General features: G+C 36.1%; 1 long non-coding RNA gene across 4 annotated transcripts in view; it reads right to left on the minus strand.

Moving 5' to 3' along the window:
- The window catches only part of LOC309628087, a 483589-nt gene that overhangs the window by 337665 nt on the left and 128566 nt on the right, over positions 1-17358 (minus strand). For 3 of the 4 annotated variants that reach the window (XR_014244141.1, XR_014244142.1, XR_014244143.1), the window contains exon 3: positions 16731-16803. The exons of the other annotated variant lie outside the window; for it this stretch is intronic. This is a non-coding gene — a long non-coding RNA (uncharacterized lncRNA). The remainder of the gene's footprint in view (positions 1-16730; positions 16804-17358) is intronic. 4 annotated transcript variants of the gene reach the window in all.

A 17358-nucleotide genomic window follows, 5' to 3' on the forward strand; every position in this document is an offset into this window, starting at 1 on the left:
TTTGATTGTTCAAGCCCATGCATTGAGAGACCCTAAAGCTCACCTCTAGCTTTTATCCTGAGTAAAAGCAGATGGTATGTACAATATAAAGTGCAGGGAGAGCCTGAATATGCTCAGACTCTTCCCATAATCCCAAGCCTGAAGAACTGACTCTAAGGAAAGGCTTCTTTAACAAGGTGTCAGTTATGTCTGCTTAGGAATTTTTCTTTTTTTTTTGTCTTGCCTTTTAGGAGGATGGACAATCTCTTAGTTTCATGGGAAGTTATCAGCTGTTTTACTTGGCAATGGACTGTGAAAATAAAATAAATTGCTTACTGCTTTTACTGTTGATTCCATTTGTATCAGTAATCAGATTCAAAAACCAATTAACAGTCTTACTTCAGAGAGAGAAGGGAGTTTTGCCCTAAAGACAGAGTCTTAAATAGTCCCCGAATAAGGACATCTGATAGTATGGTATAATAAAATAGAAATACAGAAAAAATTAATATATCAACTTGAGTTTTACTTAATGCATCACATAAAATTATTTTAAAAAGGATTTTTATGATGACTTTCCCACCCTGGGAAAAGCAGTAAAAGTTAATCTGAAACCATTTTCCCTTATCAAACTGGCAAAAATTTGAAGTTTTATATCATATGTTATTGAGACTGTGGAAAATGGGCATTGTTAATTGAATATTATTTGTGATAGTAAGTTTATGGGGAAATTTAGCAAGGTCTGTTATAAGTGAGACTATGTGTACCCTATAATTTTCCATTTTTAATTATCCATATACATTCTTGAAAAATACTGGCATTAACTTAAGAAGTCATACTCAAGGATGCTTATTGTGGTTTTATTTGTAACAGTAAAAACTGGAAATAACCTGAATGTCAATTAGTAGGGAAGAGGATACTGTATTATGGAATATAGTATAATAGATAAAAAGAATGAGGTAGATCTTTATGTTCTAGCATAAAGAAATCTTTAAGCTATATTGTTAAGTGTAAGGAAGGCAAGCAAATTACAGAACAGTGTATTTGACGTCAAAAACAAAACAATACTTTTTATTTTCTACAGTTTTGTATATTTATGCAATTCAAATATAAGGAAGACATTGGAGGATACACATGAGAAGTTATTTGTTAGTTCTGTAGTTAGTTCTGAAGGATGAAGGGGGCCAAGACTGCAGTCATGATGAAGGGGACTTAGATTTATCTGGCATGTTTTAATGATTAACAAAGGCAATGCAATTAATGTGTTGTTTATATAATTAAAATTAATAGAACAGAATTATTCTAATATAATTTGACTTTGAATATATCACTTTGAATAAATGCCTCAGAGAAAATTTTGAGCTGGTCATCGATAACTGATCACAAAAATGACCCAGTTCATTTTTTTTTAATTAATTTATTGTTTTTATTTTTGGCTGTATTGGGTCTTCGCTGCTGTGCATGGGCTTTCCCTAGTTGTGGCGAGTGGGGGCTACTCTTCATTGCAGTGTGTGGGCTTCTCATTGTCTCATTGTGGTTTCTCTTGTCGCAGAGCATGGGCTCTAGGCACGCAGGCTTCAGTAGTTGTGGCACGTGGGCTCAGTAGTTGTGGCTCGCGGGCTCTAGAGCTCAGGCTCAGTAGTTGTGGCACACGGGCTTAGTTGCTCCGCAGCCATGTGGGATCTTCCCAGGCCAGGGCTCGAACCCGTGTCCCCTGCATTGGCAGGCGGATTCTTAACCACTGCACCACCAGTGAAGCCCCATTTTTTTTCTAAAATTTGTTTTCTGAAGCAATCTAAAGTAGCTGATCTAGTAACAGAATTCTGTTTCTCTGAGTAGATCCAGGAAGAAAGTAAGAAAAGGCATTACGTAGAGCGCTAATTCTGAGGGACCAGTGAGGATCAACGGATTCTTCTGTGCAGGAGAAGAGGGGGTGGGGGCAGAGGAAAGAGCAAATTGAAATAAGTCAGTGGGCAAAAGGACCACAGTCACCTCTAACCACACTCACCCTGAAGGAGTATACTTTCTCGACAGTTTCCTGCCAAGATTCCATAATGAGAAAACTGGGTGAATAGGCAACCTCAAGTTTCCTCTTTTTCCTTTTCCTTCATCCTCTCACTACACCAGACAAATGGGCCTCTTTTCCTATTTTGACTATCGTTAATATTGATGAATTTCAAGAATTCATGAGGGTAAGTTGGGAGAAGCTGGGTCTTCTTACCTTGCTTCCTCTTTTTAACACCAAGTAGTAACCTAGGACAAGGGTAATTATTAAAATTTAGGATTTTAATTCCTTTTTGTACATTTTTACTTTTAGATCAAAATCATGTCTCTAAATTAAGCCCTTTTCAGCATCGGAGGTTACAATGGTGCAATAAATATATTTGGGAGAGTGACGATGTAAGACCAAATTACTGCGTAATATTTACTAGGAAGTTTAACATTGTCAAGTTGCTTTACTATTTTTACTCTATTTTAGAAAAAGGGAGGGGGGGCGCATTATTCCCTGACATGATGACTTCATATGGTCTTTGTAAGGATGAAAAGCACAAAGAGCTTAACAAATCGTAAATCATTGTACAACTTATAATTAATAGTGGGTTAAGTCCAGCTGTGTTTTAGAAATACAAAAATTGAGAATGGAAAAAATAATAAAAAATAGAAAGGAGAGACTCTGAGTACAATTTTTTTTTTTCCAAAGAAGAAAGAGTAAGAGGGAAGAAGCTCAGAGTTTGCAAAATATACTTTTAAGTTCATAAAAGAAAAATGTCAAGAATTCAAATACATTTATTCTACTTAAACTATATTTTCATTACAGTGACAATTTATTGTCTTTAGTTTTTTGAGCAAACACCCCATTAAGTGAAATATAGTAGAAAAAGCATGCTGACGAGTATGTAGAAATGAAGGTGTAGAGTGTGGGTAGAAACACCCGTGGAAGTAATAATATTTTTGCAATTCCAAAAGTTTGTCCCAATTGCTTGAGAGGGAAAGCAAAGAAATACATCAAGAGAAATGAAACTGGAGTGAGTTTTCTAGAAAACTTATTTTAGATGAAAATCTCAAAAAGCTTTTAAATTCCAGAGGATGCACGGCAGCAATTCCGAAACTTAAAGGACAAACGATTGCCACTAGAGGTAAAGCCCCTGTTCGAGTGTGACCCCAGAGAGAGCACGTGCCTCTGTCCAGACAAAGGAAGGATGGAAGCGTGATAGGTTTTTGACTGCCAACACTGATGCATGATCCTTTCAGCTTGACCTGACATGGCTGCCACTTTTGGTCTACTGATGCCCAAAACCCAAGTTGTTACTACACCCTAATAGCTTTGATGACCAAAAAATACTATTTTATCTCTCATTTTCTCTAGGAATGAAAAGAAAAAAATTTTCCTCAATCCAAAAATATTTATAAATCATCAATAATCATAATATTGACAAAATTTATATAATGTTTTTTATGTTCCAGTCACTATTCAAAGCTCTTCATATTCAATCCTCATAATGATCCTGTGAAATATGTACCATTTTGTATACACATATAAATACATATATACACAAGCATACATACATGATTGCAAAATATACATCTGTTGTTGATATATGTAATTTTATATTTGGTTTATATCTTTAAATATTTTATTTTCATCACTCAAATACTACAGCAGATGATATTTTGCAAATGAAAACATATACATAAACTTCAAGCCACAATTCATAGTATAAAAATGACATACGTTCATTTTATTTTTTCAGTTTTCTTAATAAGCATATACTATATAGATCCATTGTTTAAGTTATATTTTTCAACACAGAAAAGTAATACATTGAATTAAGATTACAACTAGAAGTGAGGCTTGAAAAAACATAGGAGGAATTAGAATTGGTCAAATATCTCATGAAGCTTTGCAAAACTGCAAATATCACTTCACTGACTTTTGTTTGCTAAACACTCTGGCCTTCTTTTTCACCACCCTGAATGAAAAATGCTTGTCAAATCTGATTGCTAATTTACTATTAGTGTCTACAATGCATCAGGCTCTTTGCTAGTCACTGGTGACTTACTGAACACAGTGACATGGCGCTTACAGAATGGGAGCAGACGAGTGTGTACAGCAGCTGTGCAGTATGCTAATAGCTAAGATAATAGAAGTCCAAAGTGCCACAGAGCCACAGAGAGAGAACATTGAGGCCAGCCTAGGAATATGTATATATGTGTGTGTGTGTGTGTGTGTGTGTGTTTAAAATCAATGTCTTATTCTGAAGTAATTAAGTAAGGGAAAAGAAGCCAGAGGAAAGGTGACTTAGGCAGAGAGCATAGCTTGGGCAAAATACTATCTAGTCCTAGAGAGAGAATCCATTTTGACTACACACAGGTGCAGCTCTTACCTTGCTAAAACTGAAGGAGTAGGTGAACGAAGTAAAGCGGGGGCAAGGGGTGGTGTTCAGAAGTGATATAATCTGGAAAACTCAGGAGTCACTATCACAGAAGCTGTAAGAATTCCATTTATCCTTGATGGCTAGGATCCTAAAAACTCAGCTTTCAATGATTATATTTAACTCTGTTTTAAAATTCTGAATAAAATAGTTGTTCTTCTGACATCAGGGAATTCTACTAAGACATTAAGATACAAGGGCAAAAGATACAGTGAATGCTCTACCGTAGATGTTGGAAGTACGAGTTCAAAAAAAAAGCTGTAAAGAAAGTGTGTGTCATGATTTGTCCTGTCTCAATCATATGTATGCTGATAAAATTAAACATAGAATCAAATTTCTGCCATCTCATATTCTGAACTTCTTAAAATTTTAGATTATTTGTCCTCAAACAACTATCACTTTTAAGATTCATATTAAGATTGAAGGCACGGGACTGCCCTGGTGGTACAGTGGCTAAGAATCCGCCTGCCAATGCAGGGGACACGGTTTTGAGCCCTGGTCCGGGAAGATCCCACATGCCACGGAGCAACTAAGCCCACAGGCCACAACTACTGAGCCTGCGCTCTAGAGCCCGCAAGCCACAACTACTGAAGCCCACGTGCCTAGAGCCCATGCTCCCCAACAAAAAGAAGCCACTGCAATGAGAAGCCCGTGCACCACAACGAAGAGTAGCCCCTGCTCGCCGCAACTAGAGAAACCTCATGCACAGCAACGAAGACCCAACGTAGCCATAAATAAATAAATAATATAAATAATAAATATTTTTAAAAAAGATTGAAGGCATGAAATAGCCAAAAAAATTGAAGTTGGGACGATGCATATAAATAGAAAGGAAATAAATATCTAGTCAATATAGTGATAACCAAGGTAGTGGCCAGTTCAAAATATCTACTGTGCAGCATCTAAATACCACTCTAAGTTTCTGGCCTTGGTCATACATATAAATTAGGACTAGTCTACTTCTCAATAGCATGTGTTAATAAATGGAGTAGATTAGGGCATAAAATGAGAAGCCTGCTTGCATTTTCAAATATTTCAATTTCAGTTTTCAGAGCAAACCCAGTCATTTTTAACCTAGCTCCTGTATCGTCTTACTCAAAATACAGATAAAGTCTGAATTTTAAATTAACATATAAATGACTTTGTGTTGATTTAGAAAAACTAAGCTGACCCTCAGGTCCTTTAACCATCAGTGAAAGCTAATGAAATAAAGAGCATTATAAGTTATGGGGAAAGTGTCACCAAATTTTCATTGATTCATTCAGTAAGTATTCATAGGGCATGAAGAATATAAAATTCCCTGCACTCAATGTCCCTATCATGTACTTAAATATATAAAAATTACAATTATAAAATGCTAAATAGCAGTTGTTTTAGTCAGGGTTCTCCAGAGAAACAGAACCAATAGGATATGTGTAAACGTATATTAAGAGATTTGTTTTAATTGTAGGAAGGCTGCAAGTCTGAAATTTGTAGGGGAGGCCAGCAGGCTGGAATCTCAGGTAGGATTTCTATATTACAGTCTTGAGGTAGAATTAATTTTTCTCTGGGAAAACTATTTTTGCTCTTAACACCTCCGAGTGATTGGATGAGGCCCACCCACATTATCAAGGGCATTCTACTTTACTTAAAAGTTTCTAATTATATGTTAATCACATCTACAAGATAGCCTCACAGCAACATCTAGACTAGTGTTTAGCTAGACCAAACAACTGGGCACCATAGCCTAGCTAAGTTGACCATAACTTAGAAGTAACTGTCATGGCAGTTCAAGACAATACACACTCAAAGTAATTATTCAGAGATATAGCATTTGATATTGTAGCTCTTCAATGAATTTTAATCATATACAAATCCTCCCATCCTGCAGGATGACAAAAGAAGGCCTGGCAAGTGATGAATCTTGCGTCACTATGAGAAAGAATTATTAACTAGAGAACCATTGAGCAGAGGACTCTGCCATTTAAGCAGGGAGTCCAAAATAGCTTCATTATTTCTATTGAAATCTTCCTCATGCCATGGCCAAGATGATAACAGAGCAAAGGAGAGGAACACAGTCCTAAGACTAGGCATCCTTATCTTTCAGAAATGGAAAGAAGATACAGGAAGTAAATTCAAGAAAAAGAAAAGCCATCTTCAACATTAGGTGCTGGCCTAATATTATTAGCTGGACCTTGGTGTCGCTAGAAGGTTACCAGGTATTCACAGCTAGGTCTTCGTGTTCCCCTATGAACATAAATAATTTTACAGAACATCAGCATCAGACAAGGCCACCCGTGGTTGTGATGGATCAAGACAAAAAGACCAATCCCTATACATGTCTGAACGTGAACATTGTCTAAACCACAAAAATAGCCCAACATCCCCCTACCCTGGCTCATGAGTAACTGCTGCTTCCTTATGAATTGCAGCTTTAGTCTCGCTCTGTTATTCCCTCCTTCTAGACAGGATCTCTTAAAATACTGAATCATGGAACTACCTAAACTTCCTGATAGCGTCCAATTCAGAGCAAAATCTATCTTCTTTAAACTCTTCCCCAAACCACCTACTATGAGGCCAAATTCTACAATAAATTGTCTCTAACACCCTGATACTGAGGTGCTACCTAGTACCCCATGGCATGGTATCTCTCCTTACAAGAGCAATAAACCCTAATTGTTTGACTACACATGATCACTGGTGATCTTTAGCAGAGGACATGGACAAATGTGAACAAGTAAGAAAGAGGCCAAGCATTACATGGATCAAAAATATGGTCTCTGGTAGATAAAAAGAATAACCATGATAATTATTTTACCAAATCAGGTGTCAACTGAATGACTACAATAATACACAATATACAGAATCTTTACAAAAATATTTAAAGTATACTTAAGTGTGAAACTGGCCACTTCTTTAACTGCAAAATGGCAAAGAATTCATCTTGGGATTAACTCATGAGAAAGTTTATACTATACAGGGGGACAAACCCAGTGTCACTTTGGCATAAAGGTTGACCGATTGGTAATTTCATGACAAGCAGATATTCTGAGTATAAACTCTCTCAATATACTCATTTGAGAATCATATTTTTCTTCAATGAAGATATCCAATTTGGGAGTTTTGATACTATAAGCAACCATCTAAATATTTCTTCCTGGCTGTCCATTATCACTGATAATTTCTATATTTTGAGTATATAGTTTACTTTCAAAACATCTACTGGGATCAGAATGCATACTTGGTACTAAATCCATGACACTCTACCAAGAGGAAAAGCTGAGCTCTATCAATTTTTATAATACTTGAACTATCTCTGTACAACATGTAGGCTGTCATGGGTGAATGGAGGTTAGAAACAAACCAGTGTGCATGTGCACGTGTGGGTCTAAGTTCTCTGCAGCATTTTCTTGTTTGAGATCACCTAGCAGCCTTGAGTCCTCAGGCTCTACCCTGGGAAATATGAAGGCACTGGATGAGGAACTGTAGCCTGATAGGCAGTGTACTGATTTTGCAGATGCACTCAGAATAAAAGAATCAACCTCAAATAGGGCAGCTGTATTTTTTTTTTTTTTTAACTTTTTGGTCACCCCAAGAGGCATGTGGGATTTTAGTTCCCTGACCAGGCATCGAATCCACACCCCTGCATTGGAAGCACGGAGTCTTAACCACTGGACTGCCAGGGAAAGCCCTCAAAAGGGCAATTTTTATAATGACCCATTACATGGTTTGAAAAGATAAAGGAAACAAGGGAAGAATCCTGGTCATGCTACTGTGGATTGGTTTGGGGTTAAGGATCAGACGGAGAAGCACCAGGAAACAAAGAGAGAGACATTCACAGTGAATGGCATTCACCCAAAGGGAAAGCTCTTACTCATCAGAGAGTTTGGGTGAAGAATGAGTGTATGGAAAACAGCGTTGAATATTTCAGTCAGCTTTCTTCCAAGATGATTTCATAAGCATGCCTCATATATTAAAGTTGTCCATAATAATTTAGGTTTAAACAATCATGTGAAAAAGCAGTAATGGTGAGAAACGATGTAAAAATAATGAATGTGGAAAACTTCCCGGAAGGTTCTCCTTATTCAAAAGGGCTCGATCATTAAGATAATCCTATCAACTTGTGAACACAGTTTAATCTTTTAGTTAGAGTCCAATCCTAAATAGACTGTGGAAATTTACAAAGGAAGAAAACACTTGAGTACAAAGAATACAGGACACTTTTAAATCATGGAATAACTCTTAATGAACCTTAGAAAGGTCCTGTTGCAAAGAATCAATATACATGCAGTACAACCTCCCAGACCACAAGTCAGCCTCAAAACATGAGTCCTTCTAGAGAGAAATTCTGTGCATGTGATCAATGGTACACACTGATTTCTTGTTTTTCTGGTGTTACTTTCATTTGTGTTTCCTGTCCCTTTTTTGGGGGGGTGAGGGTTGTCTTCATACCCACTCAGTTGCTTTTTTTTCCCTTAAATTTATCAACTTTTTATTTTGTCAAGGAAAGACATTACAAAAAAACCCCACTAACTATTATTCTGTACAAGAAAGACAATTATAACATCAAAAGGTAGGAAGAGTATAATAGAATAAAGAACAGTTTCTTCAAGTTACGACAGTTAGGAAACTTATGCCAACATCACACACACACCATCACCACTGTCCTTATATTTCTCCTTTTGCCACTGAGTAACAAAACATTTACCCTGGACTGGTTACTAAATGAGATGATCTCTCAGGTGTCTTTTGGATTCTATGATTTTATTCATGTTATATTTAAAAGAGTAGTCCATTTTAAATTTCCCATTGTCTATCTCCTACACATGGATTATTGATATTTTCAAATACCAAACAGGATCCCTTCTCCCCTGCTATTTTGTAATTGAAATTCTTATGGAGATAGTTGTATATTCAAATGCAGTTGTAATATAGTTCACATTTAGTTGTAAGAAGTAATATACAAATCCTGTGTTCACTTTCCCCAGGTATTTCCCCAAACTATAATAACATTTTGCAAAATATGAAGATATTGAAAGGATACAATCCACACAACTTACTGACTTCTCTAGTTTTACCTGTACTCATTTGTGCATATTTATGTGTATGTGCGTGGGATGGGGGGGTGGTGTTTGGTTCTGTACAATACTGCTATCACAATTATATGTTCATGTATCCACCACCACAGTCAAGAACCAAAACAGTTCATCACTACAAGAATCCCTTGTGTTGATTTTTTATAACCGCACCGGCCCCCAATTGCTCAGCCCTGATCCCTAATTCGTAGCAACGTTTTCATTTCAAAATGTTATATAAATGGAACAATACAGTATTTAACCTTTGGGGTTGGTGTATTTCACTCAGAATATTCTCTAGAGAGTCAAAGTTGCTGTGTGTATCAACACTTTGCTCCTTTTTATTGTTGAGTAATATTCCATGGTATGTATGTGCCATGGATTATGTCCATTCTTTCACTGAAGAACATCTGGGTTGATTACACATTCTGGCTATTAAAAATAAAAGTTATTTTTTACACAGATATCCAAAGAACAGAAGCACAAATAAAGCCTTTAATGGAGGTTTGCCATCATAGGGAAGGTAGAGGACTATTATATGTATGTACAGAGCTTACCCAGCTGAATGTACTACTTTCATTCTAGGCACTGTTCAAAAAGATTTTAAATCATTTAACCTTCACAACAATCCTAGGAAGTAAATACTGTTAGATGCCCATTTTATGGGTGAAAAAATTGAGACAGAGAGTGGTTAATTTCCTCAAGGTCACATAATTTGTAAGTAGTCAGGTTGGAATTTGAACCCAGGCAGTCACCCCACAGATAATTACCATAGTAACAGTTCAATACAAAATCAGAAGAAGCAGAGGGACCAACTGAAAAGTAATTATTTTTCTAACTGTTTACAAATATTTCCTGGCTTTTATGAATTTGATCATGGGCATGTCATTTGACCTCACTAGACCTAGACATATTTAAAGATAAAGTAAGGTGAATCTTTTATTATATATGTGCTTTCTTTCAGAGCTCATGCTTTAGTCTTTACTGTGGTTGAAGGAATACATGCCCAAGTGGGAGATTTTTGACTGCTAAAGTTGGCAGGTCTCAGTAATTTCAGGGAACTCAGATTTATATTTGAATACAAAGCAGTAGAGCACCAAACATTCTATATTTTATATTTACTTTAAAACAGGTTATTTTTGAATGCTCTTATCTGTGACAGAAATACATTTCCTCTGAGAAACGTTTTAGTTCTTACTTTAAGGCAAGACTCTTACAAATATTTATGCCAAGGTGTCCTGAAATAGCATCTCCAAAATTTTATGAGCTATTAAATTTATCACAAGGGAATCAGAATAAGACCTTCTCTTCTCCAGTATACTCAAACTGAGTTTTAAAACGAATAAATAATGACAACTAAGCACATTTTTCATATCTCCTCATGTATGCACATTATCCCTTCACTGACACTAAAAAAGACTAATTTTATCTTTTTTTAAGTTTCATTTTTTCATCGGAACTTATGGCTTCTTTAGGGCATTTTTAAAATTCAAAGGCATTTCAACTGTATTATTAAACTAATGTATAATACTGTGCAAATGATGCATACGTTGAAATTTCTGTATAACATAGAGGTAAACATGTTGATCTATGTCAAAAAAGATACATAACATAACCCTGGTATAGAATGTTATATTTTCAATTTTAATGGACAAGGTAATACTTGGAAAGAAAAATAGTAAATTGTATCACAATCTATAATGGTACCTAACTTCAATTTATTTTTTTATCATTTTTCAGATTTAAGAAAGGAATTGCCCTTACGCCACAGAAAATATATCTTGAAATACATGTCTCCTTAGAGAAGTTAATATGAGATACTTCAAAGAGGAAGACTTTTCAAACAAAATTCACCTTTATTCCATTCCTGTGGAATCTGATAAATCATTGGTCAGGAGAAGAGGAAGTCTCACATAAAAGTCTAGAAGGAGAAATTGACACCACTTTTCTAATAGTCAACAAATTGACAAACACCATGTAGAAGTTATGTTGGTTTCTAGAGTCTTTTATAAAGTTGTTTCTAAAACACACACATATACAAAATCATAGCAATTTTATGCTGTGCAGTTGCAGACATATAAAAAATTGTTTCTCCCAAAGGAAGCTCTTTTTAATTAAATGTTATGCCCAATTAAGTTCAGTTAATCGTTTTGGTGTAAAATAGCTGCTGTGGAGTTGTTTTCCCTGAGGGAGTAAGCAGCTCTCTGGCTTTGGATTAGAGAACAAACAGCTGAAAGCAATCAAACATCATTCCAAAACCACAAGAAGTTTTTCTCTTAATGTGGGATCATTTTGCCTAGATACCTTTGGCTTTTAATAAGGCTAAAGTGTTGGTTTAAATGACAGGATATTGCTTGGTTTTTCTAAGTGCCTAAATGTCCTACAGTACAGATGCCTGCAGAGTAGGGGAGTGGTCTCATCAGCTTCCTGCATCAGCGTTTCTAAGGAGCAGTAAGTGGGAAGGGGTAGTCTCAGACTTATCTTGAGTGCAAAGAATTTAAATGCATGCCAATGACAAATGTACTTATTTTTCATTGGTCCCTTTTGAACACAAGGTTTTGCATCAATTATAACAAGTAGCAATGATGTTGCATTGTTTTGTTTGCCTAAGAAATTAAGACACCAAAGTTTTTTCAATTATATGTAACATTTGAAAGATTCTTAGTCATCTTAACTATAGTCATCAAAATCAAATTGTTGAACAAGGTACTCTTGAAGGACTCAAGATTAAAGACAAACTGCATTTTTATTCCAACAGTGATGGAAGCCTGAATAAGAAAATTCCTCCTGACCATTAAATCTCTAACACAATGTATATAGAACTCTTCCTACAAGGTAACACATTACTGTACTATGCAGAATGGAAGTATTTTTCCTTATAATCCTTACTGTACTATATATAAATATGAATTTATATTATAAAAGCAATGCATTATTTCTATGCATGATCTTTTTAAGGAATTACAAATTAGTCATCATTCTTCAAAATGTTGATTTTTTCACTTCAGGTTCTAATAAGCCCAGCAAATGCTGGAACCCTACAAGAATAAATTGTAATTCTTACTACATAAAGGGACTTTCAAGTAATGCACATTTTCATAATTTTAAATTAGTGAACTAGAATAGTCTAGTGTTTTCTGAATTCAAATATATCAAAATGGCATACAGATGCAATAAAATAATGGATTTTAAGAATTTTAGAATTTTAAGTCATATTGTCATGCAAAAATATTCGTAAAAAGTTTCTAGAGCTGTCTACCAGAAACCTCAAAATTAATTCACTTCATTGTGTAGTGGCCAGATGGGAGTATGGGTAATTATGGAAGTCAGGGGACCTAAAAGTTAACATGGAGATGTCAGAAGAAGGAGGGGCATTTGGGCTAAATGAGATTTGCACACCTGAGTGAGGTGCCGACACAGATGACAGTCTCAGAGGCAAACTCTTGATGAGCAACCAGAAGTCAAGGCACAGAATCTGGGAAGTTGTTGCAATCTCTCAGGCATGATTTAGGTGAGGATGTACAGTTCCTATGGACCCAAGTTTTCATGGAAACTGTTTGGCAGCTAAGGTAACCAGAGAAGTAGACAGTATAAAGATATAAATGTTTCTCAGGGAAGCAAAGGACAGCATTTCAGCTAAGGCCATAGAAGGGCATGGAACCAATAGTTGAAAAGCTACAGGAAAACCACAAAATCACCTCCCTCTCTCCTCTCACTCTGAAAATGACTTTTATCTGCTCTATAGCATTCATGATAGAAAGTTATCATCACTAATAGCCTCCAGCACATTTTCTCCTTTCAAGAGAGTGAAGCCTGACTGATTGGAATCACCTGGGTTCAGTTTCAAAGTCCTCATGGAAAAGGCTCATTGGCTTAAATCAGCTGATCAACTATTTGTGGCTGCAAGTGGGGTAACAGGGATATCTGAGCAATGAGAAGTCAAGCAAACCATCTGTGATTTCTACATTTCTGTACAAAGTAGAACTTTACCAAAAGAATGCATCCTAGGACAAAGCTCCAGAATGGTGATGGGAACTGGCAAAAAATAATTGGGTCACTTAGTAGGTTTGTAAGTCTGTTCTGTCAGACATTTGAAATACTTGAAAGACTTGCAAACCTACTAAGGACAATCCTTCTGAATTCTTAAGCAGCTTTTGCAAATCCAAAAAAACCCCACAAATTGTCATATTTTCTAGAAATATTTTCTCTGAGCACATTAGGTTTCTTTAATGGCAGATATTTTTATTATCTTTGATAAAATAAAAATTTTAAATTATATGTAGTAAAACCGCCATTTTTCCATCATGATTTCATTTATTGATTTTATTTAAGCTAAAAAAAAAAAAAAAAAAAGGCGGACTTGAGGATATGGGGAGGGGGTGGGGTGAGATGTGACAGGGTGAGAGAGTGTCATGGACATATATACACTACCAAATGTAAAATAGATAGCTTGTGGGAAGCAGCCGCATAGCACAGGGAGATCAGCTCGGTGCTCTGTGACCACCTAGAGGGGTGGGATGGGGAGGGTGGGAGGGAGGGAGATGCAAGAGGGAAGAGATATGGGAACATATTGTATATGTATAATTGATTAACTTTGTTATAAAGCAGAAGCTAACACACCATTGTAAGGCAATTATACTTCAATAAAGATGTTTAAAAAATAAAAAAAAATAAAAAAAAAAAGGCATCATTCACCCAGAGAAATAAAAATACTGAGCTTTTTTATATTTCTTCTGCTGTTGGATTTATTTAAACTTTGGCTCCTGTGAGTCTCGAAACAAATGTATTGCCCACTTTAAGCAAGTATATAGTACAGTAAGCCTATAAATCTACATTTAGCATTTCATCCCACTTTGGCGGCCATTCAAATTTATATTTCATTTTATATTTCTATTATATGTATTTCCTGTAAGCTACTTCAAATCTTTTGTCAAAAAGGCAGGTTATGAGTAAATAACTTTTTTCCCCTCTTTTAGATTAAATCTCATATTATTTTTATAGGACCCAATGGAGAAAAACAATTCACTTAATGTAGTTTTCACATAAAAACTTTTAAAAGTTGTAATATATCAATTTTACTAAACAAAAATGGTTTTTATCTGCCCTATTATGTTTTACAGTATGTTTTCTTTTTAAAGTTTGCCTTCTTTTTAATGCATTAGGCAAGGGCAATAGTATTTTTCAACAGCCAATTTGCCATGGGTCTGACGATCAGTGGATGCCAGCTGTGGTGTTTGAATTAAGTATTGGCAGTATTCTGCTATGCCAGCTGTTTACCCTTTAGTTGTTATATTGGGGGTGGCCCTGGTTACTTTAAAAAGTTTCCTTCTTATCCTTAGGAAATAAGTATTTGATTTGAAGACACCTGTGGGGTTTGTGAGGTTGATGATCTATCATATCTCTTTCACCTTTAAGACTTAAACTTTAAAATATGAGATTTATTGCTGGTAAAGCTGGATGCACTATGTGACTAGGAACTGAAGCCAAAAATAATTCCCTAATAATTCCAATTGAAGCCTTACCAGTCAGTCACCAGAGGATCCTAGCCTTTCCCTCAACACACCAAATGCAAAGAACTCAAGAAACTAAGAGGCAGAAGAAAAAGGACAAGTGAGAGTTGGATAGACCTGAAGGGTTCTGAGTAGTGTTCTAACCCAGATTTCCCACAGCAAGTAGGAAGAAGAAGCAAACCAGAGCAAGAGTGAGAGGTGGAGAGGAAAAGGGAGAGGAGGAAACAAGGAAGAGTGAAGTAGCCCAGGCTCAGACTCTCTTTTCCAAATACCATTAGTCAGATAGGTCACTCCTACTTTTGAGAAGAGCAACAAATAAGATTAAAGAGAGAGAGAGAAAGAGACTGATCCCTTTGGATCAAGTGGGAGGTCCCTTCCCTTTAGATGGGGTTAATACACAGCAATACACATAATTTAGAGCCTCACGTAACAAAAGATGGAGCTAGCATAAATAATATGGCCTCAACTCTTTTGCAAATACATTAAGCTCATTATATTTGCATTGTTAATTCACTAATTTACCTAAGAATTTAAAGCAACCATTGAATCAATGTGGAATAGCACAACGTATTTACTCTGAACTCTGCAATACTTCAGTCTTATCACTTGCTCTGATTCAGCTACACAAAGTTAAGCAAACATCAAAAGCTCTGCGAACCTTAGCTTTTGCACTTATGTGATAAAGATAATAATGCCTCCCTTTCAAGAGATAAACTTATATAAACAAGAAGATAACATTTTATAAGGGACTCATTACTGAATATTTTGCAAAATTCAAACCCAACATACTTCAACTAAGTCAAACAAAAGATGGTGCCAAAATGTGTTAACAGCATGAACATAACTTACAATCCATTTGGCCTGTCAAGTCTTGAAAATACACAGTTCCCAAAGTTTCTTGGTTATTTTCGGGAGAGTTAATTTGCATTATGTAAAATTTAAACATGGAGTTAATGAGAATTCTTAAATTATCCTACCTTAAATTTGCATAATCCATATGTTTAATGCCACTGAGTTACAGAAATCTGCATACACATAAATCATAACCACCCTATCAAAATAACTCTTAAAAACAAAATTCAAAAGAGGGGTATTTTTCTTCTTACCAAGATTGAGTAACAGGGATCAGATGTACCCTCTTACTTAAACGACTAAGAAAAAAAAAAAAACACTGGGTGGGACAGGGAATATATAAAACAACAGTTTGAAGTTACCAGACATTTTTAACTTCACAGCTCTAAGATATTATACATAGGTAATTAAGGACAAAGTTTACATGATGTGGCAAAGAAAAGGGAAACCACGGAGGGCTCTGCAGACTCCCTGAGTTGAGCAGGTAAAGCTGGAAGACCAGAAAGGCCACTAGATGGTTAGAGAACCACATACAGAAAGCCAGAGATTTATGGAGGTTTCCCCTAGATACTTCAGCCAGGTAATCATGAGCTCATGCATGTGAAGAAATTACCTGGGGCCCAGAAAAGGGATTAGAAGGAATAATCTACAGTAGTCACCAGCTGAATGGAAAAATCTCAGAATTTAAGTGACATCATGTAGACTACTCAGAAAAGTTCTCTTACTAGTTTGGCAAAATTGGCCCTAGAGTAATGATACACATCCTACCTAACTACATTCTAAAGCAAGAATCAATAGGGATCAAATTATTTCCAAGTAAATTAACTATCCCAGAACAAAGCTCAAGAATATACATACAATACAAAAATATCCAGTACTTTTAATGATGCAAAACATTCACTCACTTTTTGTTGAGTTTTCCAAGAGCTCAACCACGTTCTCGCAGTAAATATCTGACGAAAAACCCGCTTGCTCTTCCTGCAGGGCGAGAAGAAAAGGAACCATCTTGAAACACACCGCAGCACTCTTCTTAACAAGGCCCAGCCTCGCGAGAAGCTAGTCAACAGGGCCTAACCAGGTGGATATCATTAGAGCTTAACTGACCTGAGGGAAGAGAAATACCCACAGCTGTAGCCATTTGTCCTACCTGAGGTGGGAGGAAAAGACTGAGAAACACTTGGGTAATTCACAGTCCAGAGGCATAAGCTCACTAAAAATTAAAAGAGCTGTGGGACCACTTCAAGTGGCCAAATACCTGTGTTATAGGAGTCCTTGAAAGAAAGGAGGTGGGGTGGACAAATATTATTTGAAGAAACTAATGCCAAAACATCTCCAAGCTTGAAGAAAACTATAGAACCATAATTCCAAGATGTTTCACAAACCCCAAGAGATGTGAGAAAAACTACAAGGCATTTTATAATCAAATTGTTTGAACCTGGTGATAAAGATAACATCTTAAAAGAAGACAGAGGGGGGGAAAAAAAGGAAGAAAATAAGATACGCAACAGATTTCTTGTTGAAATCCAAGGAAGC

Source organism: Balaenoptera borealis, assembly GCF_965194805.1.
Source record: "Balaenoptera borealis genome assembly, chromosome: 4".
In the NCBI taxonomy this organism is placed as follows: domain Eukaryota; kingdom Metazoa; phylum Chordata; class Mammalia; order Artiodactyla; family Balaenopteridae; genus Balaenoptera; species Balaenoptera borealis.